Genomic DNA, 20,436 nt, shown 5'->3' with positions numbered 1-20,436 from the left:
CGGCCCACTGAGTCTGCACCCACCCTCTGAAAGAACATGCTACCTGGGCTCACTCCACGCAACCTCCCCGGACCTGCACATCTTTGGACTGTGGGAGGAATGCCCCGCAGACACGGTGAGAAAGTGCACACTGTACACAGGCACCTCAAGCCGGAATGAAACGCGGCCTCTCGCGCTGTGAGGCAGTGGTGCTAACCACTGCGCCACCGTGACGCTTCTATTGTGGGCAATGAAATAAAGTTGACGCTGAGCCACAGAAGGAGCTATTAGGTCAGCTGCCAAAAGCTTGGCCAAAGAGGTAGATTTTAAGGATCATCTTAAAGAGGAGAGCGAGCGAGATAAGTGGGAGGCTTAGGAAAGGAGTCCAGAACGTTAGACTACAGATTAAAATCGGGTTATACAGAATGTCAAAAGAGCAGAAATCTGGAAGATTTGTTGGGCTGGAGAAGGTTTCAGAGAAAGGGAAGGACGACGTCATGGAAGGATTTGGACGTAAGGATGGGGATTTTAAAACATGCATTTTCGGGACAGGAGCCAGTGTCGATCAGCAAACACGGGGCTGATTGGTGAACTGGACTTGGTTCAGGTGAAGTTCCAGGCCGCAGGAGTCTGGATGAGCACAGCTATATTTAGGGTGGAAGATGGGAGGCCGGCCAGAGGAACACTGGAATGATCAAGTCCAGAATGAACAAAGGCATGGATGAGTCTTTCAACTGCAGGTGAGCTGAGGCATGGCCGGAGTTGGACAATGTTTAGAATGTGGAAATACAATGTATTCAACTGATAACATTCTGTCAGTCAGTCTAATATCACAGTAAGAAGTCTCACAACACCAGGTTAAAGTCCAACAGGTTTGTTTCAAACACTCGCTTTCGGAGCGCTGCTCCTTCCTCAGGTGAATGAAGAGGTGTGTTCCAGAAACACATATATAGACAAAGTCAAAGATGCAAGACGATACTTTGAATGCGAGCATTTGCAGGTAATTAAGTCTGGTGTTAAGAAGTTGTATGACTTCTTTCTGTGCTCACCCCAGTCCAACGCCGGAACCTCCACATCATGTCTAATATCATACAGTTTAGTCAGGGATATTGAGGCGTAATGGATACAGTGTCAGTCATTGCTGAATATTAGGATTATTCCTGTATCTGTATCTCTGGAATATTATATCAATGCGGAACATTCCACAATTCATTGTGATCAGAAGCGGTACATAATGTTTCAATAACTCCATGAATATAATCATGCTGCACAGTCTTGCTTTTGCGATCCCTCAGCACTCAATCCTGAAAAACCGAGTTCAAATTGGAAAGCCTGTTAATTAAAGGAAACTTCTCCCCGTCGGGGAATTGAACCCCGGTCTCCCGCGTGACAGACGGGGATACTAACCACTATACTAACGAGGAATACCTGGTGAACTATCAATACTGATCATCCAACAATCCAATTTCCGCCACTGAACCAAATCTGTTGAATTCTGTTAATGACCGTCGTACATCCCAGATGAGAATTGGAACACAGTCAGTTCACTGAGAGGAGGTTTCCTGTAATCCGCCCAGTCTCACTCCGAGATATCTGAAGGAAACCCGCAGCCCCTCCAATCTCCGTTTGTGGTTAATTCCTGAATGGAGTGGACCACTCCTTCATTTTCAGATGATTATGTTTAGATCTGAAGGAAACAACGATTTTTCAACATTCGAGAGAATTGTTTGAGTCCTTAACCCGCAGCAATGTTTAATACCTCGTGTTTGACCACCTCAGCGCTGGACTTCTTCATTTATTTTTCGACATGTTTCCCAGTATTGAGTCAGTTTTCTATGTGGACACCAGCCGCACGTGTGTGAAGTGGACCTGTTAACAGGAATTGAATTTGAATCTATCAGACAAAATCCAAGTTTTGTTCAGTTGACATCTCTCAGTTCAACTGAATATCCAAATTTCAATGAGTATTCGAAACCACTCCCTGCTGGTCTCTTGGTGAGGATTCGGTGCTTTCCCGCTGCGGACTGGGTTCAATTTCGGTCAAGACATTTTATTAAACAGCTAACCAGTTTGATGCTATCTGTCATGGAAGGAGAATTCTGTTCACGCTGTGTATGGGCCCTGCACCTAAATGCAAATGTGTCAAGCGACAGGTCACCGTCACTGTATCAGGCGAAACTACTAAGTTGAACAAAATGGAAACACCTAACTTCTTGTCCTCAGGTCAGAGCCAGGGTGACGATGAAACGCGGAATCACCTGCATTACCAAAATAAACATTCAATCAAATACACGTCAACTGCCTGGAAGGCAGCTCTGCTCACCATTATACCACATCACTGACAAAAGCTAGGGTGAAGTTAGGCATATGTCTCAAGCTTTTGACAAAGGAGCAACAAGACATAAGGTATTTTACAAGAACATTATCATAAAGCGCAGAAGTAGGCCATTCGGCCCACTGAGTCTGCACCCACCCTCTGAAAGAACATGCTACCTGGGCTCACTCCACGCAACCTCCCCGGACCTGCACATCTTTGGACTGTGGGAGGAATGCCCCGCAGACACGGTGAGAAAGTGCACACTGTACACAGGCACCTCAAGCCGGAATGAAACGCGGCCTCTCGCGCTGTGAGGCAGTGGTGCTAACCACTGCGCCACCGTGACGCTTCTATTGTGGGCAATGAAATAAAGTTGACGCTGAGCCACAGAAGGAGCTATTAGGTCAGCTGCCAAAAGCTTGGCCAAAGAGGTAGATTTTAAGGATCATCTTAAAGAGGAGAGCGAGCGAGATAAGTGGGAGGCTTAGGAAAGGAGTCCAGAACGTTAGACTACAGATTAAAATCGGGTTATACAGAATGTCAAAAGAGCAGAAATCTGGAAGATTTGTTGGGCTGGAGAAGGTTTCAGAGAAAGGGAAGGACGACGTCATGGAAGGATTTGGACGTAAGGATGGGGATTTTAAAACATGCATTTTCGGGACAGGAGCCAGTGTCGATCAGCAAACACGGGGCTGATTGGTGAACTGGACTTGGTTCAGGTGAAGTTCCAGGCCGCAGAAGTCTGGATGAGCACAGCTATATTTAGGGTGGAAGATGGGAGGCCGGCCAGAGGAACACTAGAATGATCAAGTCCAGAATGAACAAAGGCATGGATGAGTCTTTCAACTGCAGGTGAGCTGAGGCATGGCCGGAGTTGGACAATGTTTAGAATGTGGAAATACAATGTATTCAACTGATAACATTCTGTCAGTCAGTCTAATATCACAGTAAGAAGTCTCACAACACCAGGTTAAAGTCCAACAGGTTTGTTTCAAACACTCGCTTTCGGAGCGCTGCTCCTTCCTCAGGTGGATGAAGAGGTGTGTTCCAGAAACACATATATAGACAAAGTCAAAGATGCAAGACGATACTTTGAATGTGAGCATTTGCAGGTAATTAAGCCTGGTGTTAAGAAGTTGTATGACTTCTTTCTGTGCTCACCCCAGTCCAACGCCGGAACCTCCACATCATGTCTAATATCATACAGTTTAGTCAGGGATATTGAGGCGTAATGGATACAGTGTCAGTCATTGCTGAATATTAGGATTATTCCTGTATCTGTATCTCTGGAATATTATATCAATGCGGAACATTCCACAATTGATTGTGATCAGAAGCGGTACATAATGTTTCAATAACTCCATGAATATAATCATGCTGCACAGTCTTGCTTTTGCGATCCCTCAGCACTCAATCCTGAAAAACCGAGTTCAAATTGGAAAGCCTGTTAATTAAAGGAAACTTCTCCCCGTCGGGGAATTGAACCCCGGTCTCCCGCGTGACAGGCGGGGATACTAACCACTATACTAACGAGGAACAGCTGGTCAACAGCCAATACTGATCATCCAACAATCCAATTTCGGCCACTGAACCAAATCTGTTGAATTCTGTTAATGACCGTCGTACATCCCAGATGAGAATTGGAACACAGTCAGTTCACTGAGAGGAGGTTTCCTGTAATCCGCCCAGTCTCACTCCGAGATATCTGAAGGAAACCCGCAGCCCCTCCAATCTCCGTTTGTGGTTAATTCCTGAATGGAGTGGACCACTCCTTCATTTTCAGATGATTATGTTTAGATCTGAAGTAAACAACGATTTTTCAACATTCGAGAGAATTGTTTGAGTCCTTAACCCGCAGCAATGTTTAATACCTCGTGTTTGACCACCTCAGCGCTGGACTTCTTCATTTATTTTTCGACATGTTTCCCAGTATTGAGTCAGTTTTCTATGTGGACACCAGCCGCACGTGTGTGAAGTGGACCTGTTAACAGGAATTGAATTTGAATCTATCAGACAAAATCCAAGTTTTGTTCAGTTGACATCTCTCAGTTCAACTGAATATCCAAATTTCAATGAGTATTCGAAACCACTCCCTGCTGGTCTCTTGGTGAGGATTCGGTGCTTTCCCGCTGCGGACTGGGTTCAATTTCGGTCAAGACATTTTATTAAACAGCTAACCAGTTTGATGCTATCTGTCATGGAAGGAGAATTCTGTTCACGCTGTGTATGGGCCCTGCACCTAAATGCAAATGTGTCAAGCGACAGGTCACCGTCACTGTATCAGGCGAAACTACTAAGTTGAACAAAATGGAAACACCTAACTTCTTGTCCTCAGGTCAGAGCCAGGGTGACGATGAAACGCGGAATCACCTGCATTACCAAAATAAACATTCAATCAAATACACGTCAACTGCCTGGAAGGCAGCTCTGCTCACCATTATACCACATCACTGACAAAAGCTAGGGTGAAGTTAGGCATATGTCTCAAGCTTTTGACAAAGGAGCAACAAGACATAAGGTATTTTACAAGAACATTATCATAAAGCGCAGAAGTAGGCCATTCGGCCCACTGAGTCTGCACCCACCCTCTGAAAGAACATGCTACCTGGGCTCACTCCACGCAACCTCCCCGGACCTGCACATCTTTGGACTGTGGGAGGAATGCCCCGCAGACACGGTGAGAAAGTGCACACTGTACACAGGCACCTCAAGCCGGAATGAAACGCGGCCTCTCGCGCTGTGAGGCAGTGGTGCTAACCACTGCGCCACCGTGACGCTTCTATTGTGGGCAATGAAATAAAGTTGACGCTGAGCCACAGAAGGAGCTATTAGGTCAGCTGCCAAAAGCTTGGCCAAAGAGGTAGATTTTAAGGATCATCTTAAAGAGGAGAGCGAGCGAGATAAGTGGGAGGCTTAGGAAAGGAGTCCAGAACGTTAGACTACAGATTAAAATCGGGTTATACAGAATGTCAAAAGAGCAGAAATCTGGAAGATTTGTTGGGCTGGAGAAGGTTTCAGAGAAAGGGAAGGACGACGTCATGGAAGGATTTGGACGTAAGGATGGGGATTTTAAAACATGCATTTTCGGGACAGGAGCCAGTGTCGATCAGCAAACACGGGGCTGATTGGTGAACTGGACATGGTTCAGGTGAAGTTCCAGGCCGCAGGAGTCTGGATGAGCACAGCTATATTTAGGGTGGAAGATGGGAGGCCGGCCAGAGGAACACTGGAATGATCAAGTCCAGAATGAACAAAGGCATGGATGAGTCTTTCAACTGCAGGTGAGCTGAGGCATGGCCGGAGTTGGACAATGTTTAGAATGTGGAAATACAATGTATTCAACTGATAACATTCTGTCAGTCAGTCTAATATCACAGTAAGAAGTCTCACAACACCAGGTTAAAGTCCAACAGGTTTGTTTCAAACACTCGCTTTCGGAGCGCTGCTCCTTCCTCAGGTGAATGACGAGGTGTGTTCCAGAAACACATATATAGACAAAGTCAAAGATGCAAGACGATACTTTGAATGCGAGCATTTGCAGGTAATTAAGTCTGGTGTTAAGAAGTTGTATGACTTCTTTCTGTGCTCACCCCAGTCCAACGCCGGAACCTCCACATCATGTCTAATATCATACAGTTTAGTCAGGGATATTGAGGCGTAATGGATACAGTGTCAGTCATTGCTGAATATTAGGATTATTCCTGTATCTGTATCTCTGGAATATTATATCAATGCGGAACATTCCACAATTCATTGTGATCAGAAGCGGTACATAATGTTTCAATAACTCCATGAATATAATCATGCTGCACAGTCTTGCTTTTGCGATCCCTCAGCACTCAATCCTGAAAAACCGAGTTCAAATTGGAAAGCCTGTTAATTAAAGGAAACTTCTCCCCGTCGGGGAATTGAACCCCGGTCTCCCGCGTGACAGGCGGGGATACTAACCACTATACTAACGAGGAACAGCTGGTCAACAGCCAATACTGATCATCCAACAATCCAATTTCGGCCACTGAACCAAATCTGTTGAATTCTGTTAATGGCCGTCGTACATCCCAGATGAGAATTGGAACACAGTCAGTTCACTGAGAGGAGGTTTCCTGTAATCCGCCCAGTCTCACTCCGAGATATCTGAAGGAAACCCGCAGCCCCTCCAATCTCCGTTTGTGGTTAATTCCTGAATGGAGTGGACCACTCCTTCATTTTCAGATGATTATGTTTAGATCTGAAGTAAACAACGATTTTTCAACATTCGAGAGAATTGTTTGAGTCCTTAACCCGCAGCAATGTTTAATACCTCGTGTTTGACCACCTCAGCGCTGGACTTCTTCATTTATTTTTCGACATGTTTCCCAGTATTGAGTCAGTTTTCTATGTGGACACCAGCCGCACGTGTGTGAAGTGGACCTGTTAACAGGAATTGAATTTGAATCTATCAGACAAAATCCAAGTTTTGTTCAGTTGACATCTCTCAGTTCAACTGAATATCCAAATTTCAATGAGTATTCGAAACCACTCCCTGCTGGTCTCTTGGTGAGGATTCGGTGCTTTCCCGCTGCGGACTGGGTTCAATTTCGGTCAAGACATTTTATTAAACAGCTAACCAGTTTGATGCTATCTGTCATGGAAGGAGAATTCTGTTCACGCTGTGTATGGGCCCTGCACCTAAATGCAAATGTGTCAAGCGACAGGTCACCGTCACTGTATCAGGCGAAACTACTAAGTTGAACAAAATGGAAACACCTAACTTCTTGTCCTCAGGTCAGAGCCAGGGTGACGATGAAACGCGGAATCACCTGCATTACCAAAATAAACATTCAATCAAATACACGTCAACTGCCTGGAAGGCAGCTCTGCTCACCATTATACCACATCACTGACAAAAGCTAGGGTGAAGTTAGGCATATGTCTCAAGCTTTTGACAAAGGAGCAACAAGACATAAGGTATTTTACAAGAACATTATCATAAAGCGCAGAAGTAGGCCATTCGGCCCACTGAGTCTGCACCCACCCTCTGAAAGAACATGCTACCTGGGCTCACTCCACGCAACCTCCCCGGACCTGCACATCTTTGGACTGTGGGAGGAATGCCCCGCAGACACGGTGAAAAAGTGCACACTGTACACAGGCACCTCAAGCCGGAATGAAACGCGGCCTCTCGCGCTGTGAGGCAGTGGTGCTAACCACTGCGCCACCGTGACGCTTCTATTGTGGGCAATGAAATAAAGTTGACGCTGAGCCACAGAAGGAGCTATTAGGTCAGCTGCCAAAAGCTTGGCCAAAGAGGTAGATTTTAAGGATCATCTTAAAGAGGAGAGCGAGCGAGATAAGTGGGAGGCTTAGGAAAGGAGTCCAGAACGTTAGACTACAGATTAAAATCGGGTTATACAGAATGTCAAAAGAGCAGAAATCTGGAAGATTTGTTGGGCTGGAGAAGGTTTCAGAGAAAGGGAAGGACGACGTCATGGAAGGATTTGGACGTAAGGATGGGGATTTTAAAACATGCATTTTCGGGACAGGAGCCAGTGTCGATCAGCAAACACGGGGCTGATTGGTGAACTGGACTTGGTTCAGGTGAAGTTCCAGGCCGCAGGAGTCTGGATGAGCACAGCTATATTTAGGGTGGAAGATGGGAGGCCGGCCAGAGGAACACTGGAATGATCAAGTCCAGAATGAACAAAGGCATGGATGAGTCTTTCAACTGCAGGTGAGCTGAGGCATGGCCGGAGTTGGACAATGTTTAGAATGTGGAAATACAATGTATTCAACTGATAACATTCTGTCAGTCAGTCTAATATCACAGTAAGAAGTCTCACAACACCAGGTTAAAGTCCAACAGGTTTGTTTCAAACACTCGCTTTCGGAGCGCTGCTCCTTCCTCAGGTGAATGAAGAGGTGTGTTCCAGAAACACATATATAGACAAAGTCAAAGATGCAAGACGATACTTTGAATGCGAGCATTTGCAGGTAATTAAGTCTGGTGTTAAGAAGTTGTATGACTTCTTTCTGTGCTCACCCCAGTCCAACGCCGGAACCTCCACATCATGTCTAATATCATACAGTTTAGTCAGGGATATTGAGGCGTAATGGATACAGTGTCAGTCATTGCTGAATATTAGGATTATTCCTGTATCTGTATCTCTGGAATATTATATCAATGCGGAACATTCCACAATTCATTGTGATCAGAAGCGGTACATAATGTTTCAATAACTCCATGAATATAATCATGCTGCACAGTCTTGCTTTTGCGATCCCTCAGCACTCAATCCTGAAAAACCGAGTTCAAATTGGAAAGCCTGTTAATTAAAGGAAACTTCTCCCCGTCGGGGAATTGAACCCCGGTCTCCCGCGTGACAGGCGGGGATACTAACCACTATACTAACGAGGAACAGCTGGTCAACAGCCAATACTGATCATCCAACAATCCAATTTCGGCCACTGAACCAAATCTGTTGAATTCTGTTAATGGCCGTCGTACATCCCAGATGAGAATTGGAACACAGTCAGTTCACTGAGAGGAGGTTTCCTGTAATCCGCCCAGTCTCACTCCGAGATATCTGAAGGAAACCCGCAGCCCCTCCAATCTCCGTTTGTGGTTAATTCCTGAATGGAGTGGACCACTCCTTCATTTTCAGATGATTATGTTTAGATCTGAAGTAAACAACGATTTTTCAACATTCGAGAGAATTGTTTGAGTCCTTAACCCGCAGCAATGTTTAATACCTCGTGTTTGACCACCTCAGCGCTGGACTTCTTCATTTATTTTTCGACATGTTTCCCAGTATTGAGTCAGTTTTCTATGTGGACACCAGCCGCACGTGTGTGAAGTGGACCTGTTAACAGGAATTGAATTTGAATCTATCAGACAAAATCCAAGTTTTGTTCAGTTGACATCTCTCAGTTCAACTGAATATCCAAATTTCAATGAGTATTCGAAACCACTCCCTGCTGGTCTCTTGGTGAGGATTCGGTGCTTTCCCGCTGCGGACTGGGTTCAATTTCGGTCAAGACATTTTATTAAACAGCTAACCAGTTTGATGCTATCTGTCATGGAAGGAGAATTCTGTTCACGCTGTGTATGGGCCCTGCACCTAAATGCAAATGTGTCAAGCGACAGGTCACCGTCACTGTATCAGGCGAAACTACTAAGTTGAACAAAATGGAAACACCTAACTTCTTGTCCTCAGGTCAGAGCCAGGGTGACGATGAAACGCGGAATCACCTGCATTACCAAAATAAACATTCAATCAAATACACGTCAACTGCCTGGAAGGCAGCTCTGCTCACCATTATACCACATCACTGACAAAAGCTAGGGTGAAGTTAGGCATATGTCTCAAGCTTTTGACAAAGGAGCAACAAGACATAAGGTATTTTACAAGAACATTATCATAAAGCGCAGAAGTAGGCCATTCGGCCCACTGAGTCTGCACCCACCCTCTGAAAGAACATGCTACCTGGGCTCACTCCACGCAACCTCCCCGGACCTGCACATCTTTGGACTGTGGGAGGAATGCCCCGCAGACACGGTGAGAAAGTGCACACTGTACACAGGCACCTCAAGCCGGAATGAAACGCGGCCTCTCGCGCTGTGAGGCAGTGGTGCTAACCACTGCGCCACCGTGACGCTTCTATTGTGGGCAATGAAATAAAGTTGACGCTGAGCCACAGAAGGAGCTATTAGGTCAGCTGCCAAAAGCTTGGCCAAAGAGGTAGATTTTAAGGATCATCTTAAAGAGGAGAGCGAGCGAGATAAGTGGGAGGCTTAGGAAAGGAGTCCAGAACGTTAGACTACAGATTAAAATCGGGTTATACAGAATGTCAAAAGAGCAGAAATCTGGAAGATTTGTTGGGCTGGAGAAGGTTTCAGAGAAAGGGAAGGACGACGTCATGGAAGGATTTGGACGTAAGGATGGGGATTTTAAAACATGCATTTTCGGGACAGGAGCCAGTGTCGATCAGCAAACACGGGGCTGATTGGTGAACTGGACTTGGTTCAGGTGAAGTTCCAGGCCGCAGAAGTCTGGATGAGCACAGCTATATTTAGGGTGGAAGATGGGAGGCCGGCCAGAGGAACACTAGAATGATCAAGTCCAGAATGAACAAAGGCATGGATGAGTCTTTCAACTGCAGGTGAGCTGAGGCATGGCCGGAGTTGGACAATGTTTAGAATGTGGAAATACAATGTATTCAACTGATAACATTCTGTCAGTCAGTCTAATATCACAGTAAGAAGTCTCACAACACCAGGTTAAAGTCCAACAGGTTAGTTTCAAACACTCGCTTTCGGAGCGCTGCTCCTTCCTCAGGTGGATGAAGAGGTGTGTTCCAGAAACACATATATAGACAAAGTCAAAGATGCAAGACGATACTTTGAATGTGAGCATTTGCAGGTAATTAAGCCTGGTGTTAAGAAGTTGTATGACTTCTTTCTGTGCTCACCCCAGTCCAACGCCGGAACCTCCACATCATGTCTAATATCATACAGTTTAGTCAGGGATATTGAGGCGTAATGGATACAGTGTCAGTCATTGCTGAATATTAGGATTATTCCTGTATCTGTATCTCTGGAATATTATATCAATGCGGAACATTCCACAATTGATTGTGATCAGAAGCGGTACATAATGTTTCAATAACTCCATGAGTATAATCATGCTGCACAGTCTTGCTTTTGCGATCCCTCAGCACTCAATCCTGAAAAACCGAGTTCAAATTGGAAAGCCTGTTAATTAAAGGAAACTTCTCCCCGTCGGGGAATTGAACCCCGGTCTCCCGCGTGACAGGCGGGGATACTAACCACTATACTAACGAGGAACAGCTGGTCAACAGCCAATACTGATCATCCAACAATCCAATTTCGGCCACTGAACCAAATCTGTTGAATTCTGTTAATGACCGTCGTACATCCCAGATGAGAATTGGAACACAGTCAGTTCACTGAGAGGAGGTTTCCTGTAATCCGCCCAGTCTCACTCCGAGATATCTGAAGGAAACCCGCAGCCCCTCCAATCTCCGTTTGTGGTTAATTCCTGAATGGAGTGGACCACTCCTTCATTTTCAGATGATTATGTTTAGATCTGAAGTAAACAACGATTTTTCAACATTCGAGAGAATTGTTTGAGTCCTTAACCCGCAGCAATGTTTAATACCTCGTGTTTGACCACCTCAGCGCTGGACTTCTTCATTTATTTTTCGACATGTTTCCCAGTATTGAGTCAGTTTTCTATGTGGACACCAGCCGCACGTGTGTGAAGTGGACCTGTTAACAGGAATTGAATTTGAATCTATCAGACAAAATCCAAGTTTTGTTCAGTTGACATCTCTCAGTTCAACTGAATATCCAAATTTCAATGAGTATTCGAAACCACTCCCTGCTGGTCTCTTGGTGAGGATTCGGTGCTTTCCCGCTGCGGACTGGGTTCAATTTCGGTCAAGCCATTTTATTAAACAGCTAACCAGTTTGATGCTATCTGTCATGGAAGGAGAATTCTGTTCACGCTGTGTATGGGCCCTGCACCTAAATGCAAATGTGTCAAGCGACAGGTCACCGTTACTGTATCAGGCGAAACTACTAAGTTGAACAAAATGGAAACACCTAACTTCTTGTCCTCAGGTCAGAGCCAGGGTGACGATGAAACGCGGAATCACCTGCATTACCAAAATAAACATTCAATCAAATACACGTCAACTGCCTGGAAGGCAGCTCTGCTCACCATAATACCACATCACTGACAAAAGCTAGGGTGAAGTTAGGCATATGTCTCAAGCTTTTGACAAAGGAGCAACAAGACATAAGGTATTTTACAAGAACATTATCATAAAGCGCAGAAGTAGGCCATTCGGCCCACTGAGTCTGCACCCACCCTCTGAAAGAACATGCTACCTGGGCTCACTCCACGCAACCTCCCCGGACCTGCACATCTTTGGACTGTGGGAGGAATGCCCCGCAGACACGGTGAGAAAGTGCACACTGTACACAGGCACCTCAAGCCGGAATGAAACGCGGCCTCTCGCGCTGTGAGGCAGTGGTGCTAACCACTGCGCCACCGTGACGCTTCTATTGTGGGCAATGAAATAAAGTTGACGCTGAGCCACAGAAGGAGCTATTAGGTCAGCTGCCAAAAGCTTGGCCAAAGAGGTAGATTTTAAGTATCATCTTAAAGAGGAGAGCGAGCGAGATAAGTGGGAGGCTTAGGAAAGGAGTCCAGAACGTTAGACTACAGATTAAAATCGGGTTATACAGAATGTCAAAAGAGCAGAAATCTGGAAGATTTGTTGGGCTGGAGAAGGTTTCAGAGAAAGGGAAGGACGACGTCATGGAAGGATTTGGACGTAAGGATGGGGATTTTAAAACATGCATTTTCGGGACAGGAGCCAGTGTCGATCAGCAAACACGGGGCTGATTGGTGAACTGGACTTGGTTCAGGTGAAGTTCCAGGCCGCAGGAGTCTGGATGAGCACAGCTATATTTAGGGTGGAAGATGGGAGGCCGGCCAGAGGAACACTGGAATGATCAAGTCCAGAATGAACAAAGGCATGGATGAGTCTTTCAACTGCAGGTGAGCTGTGGCATGGCCGGAGTTGGACAATGTTTAGAATGTGGAAATACAATGTATTCAACTGATAACATTCTGTCAGTCAGTCTAATATCACAGTAAGAAGTCTCACAACACCAGGTTAAAGTCCAACAGGTTTGTTTCAAACACTCGCTTTCGGAGCGCTGCTCCTTCCTCAGGTGGATGAAGAGGTGTGTTCCAGAAACACATATATAGACAAAGTCAAAGATGCAAGACGATACTTTGAATGTGAGCATTTGCAGGTAATTAAGCCTGGTGTTAAGAAGTTGTATGACTTCTTTCTGTGCTCACCCCAGTCCAACGCCGGAACCTCCACATCATGTCTAATATCATACAGTTTAGTCAGGGATATTGAGGCGTAATGGATACAGTGTCAGTCATTGCTGAATATTAGGATTATTCCTGTATCTGTATCTCTGGAATATTATATCAATGCGGAACATTCCACAATTGATTGTGATCAGAAGCGGTACATAATGTTTCAATAACTCCATGAATATAATCATGCTGCACAGTCTTGCTTTTGCGATCCCTCAGCACTCAATCCTGAAAAACCGAGTTCAAATTGGAAAGCCTGTTAATTAAAGGAAACTTCTCCCCGTCGGGGAATTGAACCCCGGTCTCCCGCGTGACAGGCGGGGATACTAACCACTATACTAACGAGGAACAGCTGGTCAACAGCCAATACTGATCATCCAACAATCCAATTTCGGCCACTGAACCAAATCTGTTGAATTCTGTTAATGACCGTCGTACATCCCAGATGAGAATTGGAACACAGTCAGTTCACTGAGAGGAGGTTTCCTGTAATCCGCCCAGTCTCACTCCGAGATATCTGAAGGAAACCCGCAGCCCCTCCAATCTCCGTTTGTGGTTAATTCCTGAATGGAGTGGACCACTCCTTCATTTTCAGATGATTATGTTTAGATCTGAAGTAAACAACGATTTTTCAACATTCGAGAGAATTGTTTGAGTCCTTAACCCGCAGCAATGTTTAATACCTCGTGTTTGACCACCTCAGCGCTGGACTTCTTCATTTATTTTTCGACATGTTTCCCAGTATTGAGTCAGTTTTCTATGTGGACACCAGCCGCACGTGTGTGAAGTGGACCTGTTAACAGGAATTGAATTTGAATCTATCAGACAAAATCCAAGTTTTGTTCAGTTGACATCTCTCAGTTCAACTGAATATCCAAATTTCAATGAGTATTCGAAACCACTCCCTGCTGGTCTCTTGGTGAGGATTCGGTGCTTTCCCGCTGCGGACTGGGTTCAATTTCGGTCAAGCCATTTTATTAAACAGCTAACCAGTTTGATGCTATCTGTCATGGAAGGAGAATTCTGTTCACGCTGTGTATGGGCCCTGCACCTAAATGCAAATGTGTCAAGCGACAGGTCACCGTTACTGTATCAGGCGAAACTACTAAGTTGAACAAAATGGAAACACCTAACTTCTTGTCCTCAGGTCAGAGCCAGGGTGACGATGAAACGCGGAATCACCTGCATTACCAAAATAAACATTCAATCAAATACACGTCAACTGCCTGGAAGGCAGCTCTGCTCACCATTATACCACATCACTGACAAAAGCTAGGGTGAAGTTAGGCATATGTCTCAAGCTTTTGACAAAGGAGCAACAAGACATAAGGTATTTTACAAGAACATTATCATAAAGCGCAGAAGTAGGCCATTCGGCCCACTGAGTCTGCACCCACCCTCTGAAAGAACATGCTACCTGGGCTCACTCCACGCAACCTCCCCGGACCTGCACATCTTTGGACTGTGGGAGGAATGCCCCGCAGACACGGTGAGAAAGTGCACACTGTACACAGGCACCTCAAGCCGGAATGAAACGCGGCCTCTCGCGCTGTGAGGCAGTGGTGCTAACCACTGCGCCACCGTGACGCTTCTATTGTGGGCAATGAAATAAAGTTGACGCTGAGCCACAGAAGGAGCTATTAGGTCAGCTGCCAAAAGCTTGGCCAAAGAGGTAGATTTTAAGGATCATCTTAAAGAGGAGAGCGAGCGAGATAAGTGGGAGGCTTAGGAAAGGAGTCCAGAACGTTAGACTACAGATTAAAATCGGGTTATACAGAATGTCAAAAGAGCAGAAATCTGGAAGATTTGTTGGGCTGGAGAAGGTTTCAGAGAAAGGGAAGGACGACGTCATGGAAGGATTTGGACGTAAGGATGGGGATTTTAAAACATGCATTTTCGGGACAGGAGCCAGTGTCGATCAGCAAACACGGGGCTGATTGGTGAACTGGACTTGGTTCAGGTGAAGTTCCAGGCCGCAGGAGTCTGGATGAGCACAGCTATATTTAGGGTGGAAGATGGGAGGCCGGCCAGAGGAACACTGGAATGATCAAGTCCAGAATGAACAAAGGCATGGATGAGTCTTTCAACTGCAGGTGAGCTGAGGCATGGCCGGAGTTGGACAATGTTTAGAATGTGGAAATACAATGTATTCAACTGATAACATTCTGTCAGTCAGTCTAATATCACAGTAAGAAGTCTCACAACACCAGGTTAAAGTCCAACAGGTTTGTTTCAAACACTCGCTTTCGGAGCGCTGCTCCTTCCTCAGGTGGATGAAGAGGTGTGTTCCAGAAACACATATATAGACAAAGTCAAAGATGCAAGACGATACTTTGAATGTGAGCATTTGCAGGTAATTAAGCCTGGTGTTAAGAAGTTGTATGACTTCTTTCTGTGCTCACCCCAGTCCAACGCCGGAACCTCCACATCATGTCTAATATCATACAGTTTAGTCAGGGATATTGAGGCGTAATGGATACAGTGTCAGTCATTGCTGAATATTAGGATTATTCCTGTATCTGTATCTCTGGAATATTATATCAATGCGGAACATTCCACAATTGATTGTGATCAGAAGCGGTACATAATGTTTCAATAACTCCATGAATATAATCATGCTGCACAGTCTTGCTTTTGCGATCCCTCAGCACTCAATCCTGAAAAACCGAGTTCAAATTGGAAAGCCTGTTAATTAAAGGAAACTTCTCCCCGTCGGGGAATTGAACCCCGGTCTCCCGCGTGACAGGCGGGGATACTAACCACTATACTAACGAGGAACAGCTGGTCAACAGCCAATACTGATCATCCAACAATCCAATTTCGGCCACTGAACCAAATCTGTTGAATTCTGTTAATGACCGTCGTACATCCCAGATGAGAATTGGAACACAGTCAGTTCACTGAGAGGAGGTTTCCTGTAATCCGCCCAGTCTCACTCCGAGATATCTGAAGGAAACCCGCAGCCCCTCCAATCTCCGTTTGTGGTTAATTCCTGAATGGAGTGGACCACTCCTTCATTTTCAGATGATTATGTTTAGATCTGAAGTAAACAACGATTTTTCAACATTCGAGAGAATTGTTTGAGTCCTTAACCCGCAGCAATGTTTAATACCTCGTGTTTGACCACCTCAGCGCTGGACTTCTTCATTTATTTTTCGACATGTTTCCCAGTATTGAGTCAGTTTTCTATGTGGACACCAGCCGCACGTGTGTGAAGTGGACCTGTTAACAGGAATTGAATTTGAATCTATCAGACAAAATCCAAGTTTTGTTCAGTTGACATCTCTCAGTTCAACTGAATATCCAAATTTCAATGAGTATTCGAAACCACTCCCTGCTGGTCTCTTGGTGAGGATTCGGTGCTTTCCCGCTGCGGACTGGGTTCAATTTCGGTCAAGCCATTTTATTAAACAGCTAACCAGTTTGATGCTATCTGTCATGGAAGGAGAATTCTGTTCACGCTGTGTATGGGCCCTGCACCTAAATGCAAATGTGTCAAGCGACAGGTCACCGTTACTGTATCAGGCGAAACTACTAAGTTGAACAAAATGGAAACACCTAACTTCTTGTCCTCAGGTCAGAGCCAGGGTGACGATGAAACGCGGAATCACCTGCATTACCAAAATAAACATTCAATCAAATACACGTCAACTGCCTGGAAGGCAGCTCTGCTCACCATTATACCACATCACTGACAAAAGCTAGGGTGAAGTTAGGCATATGTCTCAAGCTTTTGACAAAGGAGCAACAAGACATAAGGTATTTTACAAGAACATTATCATAAAGCGCAGAAGTAGGCCATTCGGCCCACTGAGTCTGCACCCACCCTCTGAAAGAACATGCTACCTGGGCTCACTCCACGCAACCTCCCCGGACCTGCACATCTTTGGACTGTGGGAGGAATGCCCCGCAGACACGGTGAGAAAGTGCACACTGTACACAGGCACCTCAAGCCGGAATGAAACGCGGCCTCTCGCGCTGTGAGGCAGTGGTGCTAACCACTGCGCCACCGTGACGCTTCTATTGTGGGCAATGAAATAAAGTTGACGCTGAGCCACAGAAGGAGCTATTAGGTCAGCTGCCAAAAGCTTGGCCAAAGAGGTAGATTTTAAGGATCATCTTAAAGAGGAGAGCGAGCGAGATAAGTGGGAGGCTTAGGAAAGGAGTCCAGAACGTTAGACTACAGATTAAAATCGGGTTATACAGAATGTCAAAAGAGCAGAAATCTGGAAGATTTGTTGGGCTGGAGAAGGTTTCAGAGAAAGGGAAGGACGACGTCATGGAAGGATTTGGACGTAAGGATGGGGATTTTAAAACATGCATTTTCGGGACAGGAGCCAGTGTCGATCAGCAAACACGGGGCTGATTGGTGAACTGGACTTGGTTCAGGTGAAGTTCCAGGCCGCAGGAGTCTGGATGAGCACAGCTATATTTAGGGTGGAAGATGGGAGGCCGGCCAGAGGAACACTGGAATGATCAAGTCCAGAATGAACAAAGGCATGGATGAGTCTTTCAACTGCAGGTGAGCTGAGGCATGGCCGGAGTTGGACAATGTTTAGAATGTGGAAATACAATGTATTCAACTGATAACATTCTGTCAGTCCGTCTAATATCACAGTAAGAAGTCTCACAACACCAGGTTAAAGTCCAACAGGTTTGTTTCAAACACTCGCTTTCGGAGCGCTGCTCCTTCCTCAGGTGAATGAAGAGGTGTGTTCCAGAAACACATATATAGACAAAGTCAAAGATGCAAGACGATACTTTGAATGCGAGCATTTGCAGGTAATTAAGTCTGGTGTTAAGAAGTTGTATGACTTCTTTCTGTGCTCACCCCAGTCCAACGCCGGAACCTCCACATCATGTCTAATATCATACAGTTTAGTCAGGGATATTGAGGCGTAATGGATACAGTGTCAGTCATTGCTGAATATTAGGATTATTCCTGTATCTGTATCTCTGGAATATTATATCAATGCGGAACATTCCGCAATTGATTGTGATCAGAAGCGGTACATAATGTTTCAATAACTCCATAAATATAATCATGCTGCACAGTCTTGCTTTTGCGATCCCTCAGCACTCAATCCTGAAAAACCGAGTTCAAATTGGAAAGCCTGTTAATTAAAGGAAACTTCTCCCCGTCGGGGAATTGAACCCCGGTCTCCCGCGTGACAGGCGGGGATACTAACCACTGTACTAACGAGGAACAGCTGGTCAACAGCCAATACTGATCATCCAACAATCCAATTTCGGCCACTGAACCAAATCTGTTGAATTCTGTTAATGACCGTCGTACATCCCAGATGAGACTTGGAACACAGTCAGTTCACTGAGAGGAGGTTTCCTGTAATCCGCCCAGTCTCACTCCGAGATATCTGAAGGAAACCCGCAGCCCCTCCAATCTCCGTTTGTGGTTAATTCCTGAATGGAGTGGACCACTCCTTCATTTTCAGATGATTATGTTTAGATCTGAAGTAAACAACGATTTTTCAACATTCGAGAGAATTGTTTGAGTCCTTAACCCGCAGCAATGTTTAATACCTCGTGTTTGACCACCTCAGCGCTGGACTTCTTCATTTATTTTTCGACATGTTTCCCAGTATTGAGTCAGTTTTCTATGTGGACACCAGCCGCACGTGTGTGAAGTGGACCTGTTAACAGGAATTGAATTTGAATCTATCAGACAAAATCCAAGTTTTGTTCAGTTGACATCTCTCAGTTCAACTGAATATCCAAATTTCAATGAGTATTCGAAACCACTCCCTGCTGGTCTCTTGGTGAGGATTCGGTGCTTTCCCGCTGCGGACTGGGTTCAATTTCGGTCAAGACATTTTATTAAACAGCTAACCAGTTTGATGCTATCTGTCATGGAAGGAGAATTCTGTTCACGCTGTGTATGGGCCCTGCACCTAAATGCAAATGTGTCAAGCGACAGGTCACCGTCACTGTATCAGGCGAAACTACTAAGTTGAACAAAATGGAAACACCTAACTTCTTGTCCTCAGGTCAGAGCCAGGGTGACGATGAAACGCGGAATCACCTGCATTACCAAAATAAACATTCAATCAAATACACGTCAACTGCCTGGAAGGCAGCTCTGCTCACCATTATACCACATCACTGACAAAAGCTAGGGTGAAGTTAGGCATATGTCTCAAGCTTTTGACAAAGGAGCAACAAGACATAAGGTATTTTACAAGAACATTATCAAAAAGCGCAGAAGTAGGCCATTCGGCCCACTGAGTCTGCACCCACCCTCTGAAAGAACATGCTACCTGGGCTCACTCCACGCAACCTCCCCGGACCTGCACATCTTTGGACTGTGGGAGGAATGCCCCGCAGACACGGTGAGAAAGTGCACACTGTACACAGGCACCTCAAGCCGGAATGAAACGCGGCCTCTCGCGCTGTGAGGCAGTGGTGCTAACCACTGCGCCACCGTGACGCTTCTATTGTGGGCAATGAAATAAAGTTGACGCTTAGCCACAGAAGGAGCTATTAGGTCAGCTGCCAAAAGCTTGGCCAAAGAGGTAGATTTTAAGGATCATCTTAAAGAGGAGAGCGAGCGAGATAAGTGGGAGGCTTAGGAAAGGAGTCCAGAACGTTAGACTACAGATTAAAATCGGGTTATACAGAATGTCAAAAGAGCAGAAATCTGGAAGATTTGTTGGGCTGGAGAAGGTTTCAGAGAAAGGGAAGGACGACGTCATGGAAGGATTTGGACGTAAGGATGGGGATTTCAAAACATGCATTTTCGGGACAGGAGCCAGTGTCGATCAGCAAACACGGGGCTGATTGGTGAACTGGACTTGGTTCAGGTGAAGTTCCAGGCCGCAGGAGTCTGGATGAGCACAGCTATATTTAGGGTGGAAGATGGGAGGCCGGCCAGAGGAACACTGGAATGATCAAGTCCAGAATGAACAAAGGCATGGATGAGTCTTTCAACTGCAGGTGAGCTGAGGCATGGCCGGAGTTGGACAATGTTTAGAATGTGGAAATACAATGTATTCAACTGATAACATTCTGTCAGTCCGTCTAATATCACAGTAAGAAGTCTCACAATACCAGGTTAAAGTCCAACAGGTTTGTTTCAAACACTCGCTTTCGGAGCGCTGCTCCTTCCTCAGGTGAATGAAGAGGTGTGTTCCAGAAACACATATATAGACAAAGTCAAAGATGCAAGACGATACTTTGAATGCGAGCATTTGCAGGTAATTAAGTCTGGTGTTAAGAAGT

General features: G+C 45.4%; 8 non-coding genes across 8 annotated transcripts; all 8 read right to left on the bottom strand.

Moving 5' to 3' along the window:
- Positions 1–1,331: 1,331 nt before the first annotated feature.
- On the bottom strand, positions 1,332–1,403 carry trnad-guc (transfer RNA aspartic acid (anticodon GUC)). The gene has a single exon. It is a non-coding gene; the product is annotated as a tRNA-Asp (tRNA).
- Positions 1,404–3,760: 2,357 nt separating this feature from the next.
- On the bottom strand, positions 3,761–3,832 carry trnad-guc (transfer RNA aspartic acid (anticodon GUC)). Its single transcript has one exon. It is a non-coding gene; the product is annotated as a tRNA-Asp (tRNA).
- A 2,357-nt stretch (positions 3,833–6,189) lies between these two features.
- On the bottom strand, positions 6,190–6,261 carry trnad-guc (transfer RNA aspartic acid (anticodon GUC)). The gene has a single exon. It is a non-coding gene; the product is annotated as a tRNA-Asp (tRNA).
- A 2,357-nt stretch (positions 6,262–8,618) lies between these two features.
- On the bottom strand, positions 8,619–8,690 carry trnad-guc (transfer RNA aspartic acid (anticodon GUC)). Its single transcript has one exon. It is a non-coding gene; the product is annotated as a tRNA-Asp (tRNA).
- Positions 8,691–11,047: 2,357 nt separating this feature from the next.
- Positions 11,048–11,119, bottom strand: trnad-guc (transfer RNA aspartic acid (anticodon GUC)). Its single transcript has one exon. It is a non-coding gene; the product is annotated as a tRNA-Asp (tRNA).
- A 2,357-nt stretch (positions 11,120–13,476) lies between these two features.
- Positions 13,477–13,548, bottom strand: trnad-guc (transfer RNA aspartic acid (anticodon GUC)). The gene has a single exon. It is a non-coding gene; the product is annotated as a tRNA-Asp (tRNA).
- Positions 13,549–15,905: 2,357 nt separating this feature from the next.
- Positions 15,906–15,977, bottom strand: trnad-guc (transfer RNA aspartic acid (anticodon GUC)). Its single transcript has one exon. It is a non-coding gene; the product is annotated as a tRNA-Asp (tRNA).
- Positions 15,978–18,334: 2,357 nt separating this feature from the next.
- Positions 18,335–18,406, bottom strand: trnad-guc (transfer RNA aspartic acid (anticodon GUC)). Its single transcript has one exon. It is a non-coding gene; the product is annotated as a tRNA-Asp (tRNA).
- Positions 18,407–20,436: the final 2,030 nt, after the last annotated feature.

This window comes from Scyliorhinus torazame, chromosome 4 (assembly GCF_047496885.1).
Source record: "Scyliorhinus torazame isolate Kashiwa2021f chromosome 4, sScyTor2.1, whole genome shotgun sequence".
NCBI lineage: Eukaryota > Metazoa > Chordata > Chondrichthyes > Carcharhiniformes > Scyliorhinidae > Scyliorhinus > Scyliorhinus torazame.
The sequence above is the reverse complement of the archived record's forward strand: the minus strand, read 5'-3'. Positions and strand labels throughout refer to the sequence as shown.